The sequence below is a fragment of the Chrysochloris asiatica genome, unplaced genomic scaffold (assembly GCF_000296735.1).
Source record: "Chrysochloris asiatica unplaced genomic scaffold, ChrAsi1.0 scaffold00406, whole genome shotgun sequence".
In the NCBI taxonomy this organism is placed as follows: domain Eukaryota; kingdom Metazoa; phylum Chordata; class Mammalia; order Afrosoricida; family Chrysochloridae; genus Chrysochloris; species Chrysochloris asiatica.
The window spans coordinates 298,571-303,085 of NW_006408924.1; the positions used below are offsets into that span (position 1 = coordinate 298,571).

Consider the following 4,515-nt stretch of genomic DNA (forward strand, 5'->3'; position numbering starts at 1 on the left):
TCAATTCCTGGTGCCTTGTTCTTTGCCAATTCTTTCAATGCACTTTGGACTTCCTCCTGAGTATCATTGGCTCTTGTTCATATGGTACCTCTTGAAATGATTGAATGCATCCTGGGAATACTTCATCTTCTCTTCAAGTCAGTTTTCCATGCCAAGTATATGTCTTTCTTGTGTGTTAGCATTTCTATTACTTTCTGGCAGTTGGGCATTGGAACTCAGTGGAAATTTTTATTCCTATATCCAATCGATTAGTAAGCCTTGCTATTTCTTTGTTCAGTGTGGTACACACTTCTTTTGTATCTATTTCACTTGTAAGGTACAGACTTCAAATGATCTCTTATCTGATTTTCTTACCCATCAATGGTTTCTTCTCCCCAATTTCTTTATTCACTGTCATCATGCAAAACTTGCTAAAATAAGATCTTAGATTATGCTGTGCACAGATTTCAAAAACTTTGTCATGTGGCCCACCCTAGTTATCCAATTTTTCAATATCCTCATCTATTCACCTATAGGCCGATCAAACTGGGAAACTTTTCCTTGCCCAATTCTATCCCCATATTTTTTTTTTTAGCTGGTATCTTCTTTTTTGAAATGCTATTCTCCTTCAGTCACAGAAATTATTTATATACATAAATGTTTATTTTCAAGGCTCATGGTATGTTTCACTTAGGGTTGACAGATACTTAAAAAAATTTTTTTTTTTGGTTACATTTATTAAAATAATCTCTTTCCCAACTCAGTGGGAAATATTAACCATGTGGCATATTATATTGGGGAGTTTATATTAGACTGATACAAAAAGATGTATTGTTTATAAAAAGCTGATCAGTTTGTACATATGTAAAACATATGTTAATAAAACTCCTTCTTACACATGAAATTTACTTCTTACTGAACGAAAACTCAGTTCTTTATAGATTACTCATGATAAGAAATACTGAAATTTGATGTAAATATAAAGAATAATTGGGAATGACTTAGAGATGAATTTTCATTACAGCTCTTAAGTTGAAGGAAAGCAAATCCCTTATCAAGTGAGGCTCTTCTTTCAAAGGTAGCCCAAAGTGAATATTAAAAATATTATTTAATAATATACATACTTATTGAGCATCTACTATGTGTCAGGCATTTTCTTAGGGGCTGAGATACAGAACTAAGAACAGGTTGTACAATCATGAACTGTATTATTTACTTCCTTATTGTCAAAACTAGATCTTATTTACTATTTTAAAAGAAGGCAATTTCTCATATTTGCTAAACTCAGGGCTCTCAGAATATAATATAGCACATTTTCAACTGGAATCTTCAAGACTTAATAGGCCCTTATGCACAAATCTAGTACTTGTAAGGTATAATTATTAAACTCTCAGTATGAAAGGCATCTTTTTTTCTCTGTGTCATGGAGTTTTGGCACTTAATACATTCTTAAGTAATTTTCACTTAAGGGACCCAGACAGACATTTTTTGGAAAGCTGACCCTCCAATAATCTCTTTAAAAGACCATTGTGAAATTAAAGATTAAAAGTTTTACAAAGAACAGTAGTGTTGCAGATGCACCTTAATAGAAGGGAAATGTTTAACATACTGTGTAGCAGTCATGTGTGACAAGTTTATGATCATACACTAGGTGAGGGTTTGTTTTTTTCCCCCCTCTAATTTACACAAAGTGCCCTATACCCTAGGGAGCCCTGCTCCATGTAGTTTTGAGCTCTCACTTCTAAATAGATTGAGGCTGTGTTTCCGAAAACACCTAGGTCAGTATCGGCTTAGTACTACTGGTTCAACAGTGCTCCAGACCAAGCGAAACCCAACGCATTGCCACAGAGATGATTCAGACTCATTGCAATGCCATAGGGCAGAGTAGAACTGGTCCATAGGATTTCTAAGATTATAAATCTGAGTGTTTACAAGATTCAAACCACCAAACTTTCAGTTAGTAGCCTACTGCTTAGCACACTGTACCTCCAGGGCTCCTTTAACAGAGCTGCTGCTGGTGTTGTTAGGTGCCATCAAGTCGGTACCGACCCATAACAACCTTATGCACAACAGAACGACCCATAGCGACCTTATGCACAACAGAACGACCCATAGCGACCTTATGCACAACAGAACGACCCATAGTGACCTTATGCACAATAGAAGGAAACACTGCCTGATCCTGGGCCAACTTCACTACTGTTGCCATGCTTGAGTCCATTGATGCTGCCACTTAGCCAATCCATCTTGTTGGGGGTCTTCCTCTTTTTCTCTGACCCTCCACCTTACCAAACATGATATCCTTCTCCAGTGACTGGTTCCTCCTGACAATATGTCCAAAATATGAAAGATGAAGTTTGTCCATCTTGGCCTCCAAGGAGCACTCTGGTTGCACTTCTTCCAAAAAGGATCTATTAGTTCTTTTGGCAGCCCATGGCATTTTCAATATTCTCCTCCAACACCATAACTCAGAAGCATCAATTCTTCCACGGTCTTCCTTATTCACTGTGCAGAGCTGAGTGTATTTTAAATGTTATGAAAGAAACCCGCATAGGCATACTTGCATGTTTTTGAGCTCAAATAGAAACAGAGTTGATAGTCTTGAGGTATGCCATCATCTTAATTGGATTTTCTTCAAGTCTGTTACTTGGTCCTATTTCTTATTCAGATTTTTTCCTTTTTCATTCCTGTTGACAGTCCTATTGCATTCTCTTAGATGGGCAAACTTTTGATGAATTTGTTCACTGGGTTCTAGGTTGCATATAGGTCACACCTCACGGGTTTTTGCATTTATAGCTTAATTACATGTTCAAGGAAAGTTTTGTATTATTTATAAATTCCATTTTATTCATCATAATAAGAAACAACCTTAAGTCCATGTTGTTTTTACAAGTTGAGCTGTGTTTTCCTGTTTGGGAAATAGAATTTTGTACTTGTATACCTGCATCAACCCATGATACTTCAGCCAGGAACCTGAAAGATGACAGAGGTAATACCCTTGCTATGACCAATAAGAACTTCAGCAATACCATCAAGCATTTTCTACATCTTTCATCTCATGCCCTCATTTTTGTGCAATTTATTTTATGAAAAATGTGTGTATCTATATATTCTTATATATTACTTGTCTGTCAGTTTGTTGTACTGTGGTGGCTTGCATGTTGCTATGATGATAGAATCGATGCCACAGGTATCTTAAATACCATACGGGTTACCTGTGATGGACAAGTTTCAGTTGAGTCTTCAGACTAAGGTAAACCAGGAAGAAGGAAAGGTGAAGTACTTCTGGATGTTTAGCCACTGAAAACCATATAAATAGCATTGGAACACTATCAGATAGCATCAGAATGCTGAATACTGAAAAATTAGAATAGTAACAGAATACTGTCAGATACAGTGCTAGAAGATGAGCCCCTCAAATTGTTGGTGGTGGTGGTTATGTGCCGTGGAGTCAGTTCTGACTCATAGCAACCCTGTTGATAAGGCACTCAAAATATGACTGGGAAGAGCTGCCTCCTCACAATGGAGTTGACTGTGAGACACAAGTAAAGTAAAGCTTTTGGGACCTTCATTTGCTGATGGGACAAATGAAGAGAGAAAGAAGCAGCTGCAAATATCCATTAATCACTGGAACATGGAATGTCTGAAGTGTGAATCTAGGAATGGTGGTGGTGGTGGTGGTGATGTGCCATGGATTCCATTATGAGCGACCCTGTGTAGGGTTTCTGAGATTGTAAATCATTACAGGAGCAGAAAGCCTCATCTTTCTCCCATGGAACAGCTGGTAGTTTTGAACTGCTGACCATGAGATTAGCAGCCTGAAACATAACAACTACACTACCAAAGCTCCTTATGAAAATTGGAAGCTATAAAAAATGAAAATTTTCTAGGAATTTATAAAGGCAAACTGCAGAAAACTGTTAGAAAGTGACAGGAACCAATATGTTGTTGTTGTTAAGTGCTGTTGAGTCAGTTCCAATTCATAGTGGCCCTGTATAGGGTTTCTGAGGACTGGTTGGTGAGCTTGAATCAATGACCTTGTGGTCCAAACTGACCTTGCAATCCTGCACATTAACCCAAGGCGCCACACCAGGACTCCACTGTAGTCAAGTCTAAAATTCTGTGGAGCAAATGGGCTCTATAGGTAGCAATTTAGAGAAAGAAATTAACGGGGCCTGGAGTTACAGGGAAGGCTTCCTGGAGAAGGTGAATGTTGCGACAAGCTGCAAGTTTTTAGTAGTGCAGAAAATAGCATTTAGGGACTCTAGTTATTTTCTTTCCTACATCCTCCTATCCCCACTCTCCCTTTCTCCTGCTCTCCATTCTTTCTTTTGCTTTTTCAGGCTACTTTAGTTTACCAGCCAGTGACTATCTTGTTAACAAAGCTCTCAATATGATCTTTCTGAAATCTACATCAACACTCGTGGAAGCAGCAGTCAAGAGATCAGACGACGTTATTGCATTAGGCAAATCTGCTGCACAGGAACTTTATAAAAGTATTGAAGAGCAGAGATGTCAGCTTGAGGACTAAGGTGC

At 38.1% G+C, this 4,515-nt stretch overlaps 1 protein-coding gene across 1 annotated transcript in view; it reads right to left on the reverse strand.

Annotated features, from left to right (window-relative positions):
• LOC102838440 (synaptotagmin-1-like) overlaps window positions 1–4,515 on the reverse strand; it is a 329,110-nt gene that overhangs the window by 243,484 nt on the left and 81,111 nt on the right. The window lies entirely within an intron of this gene.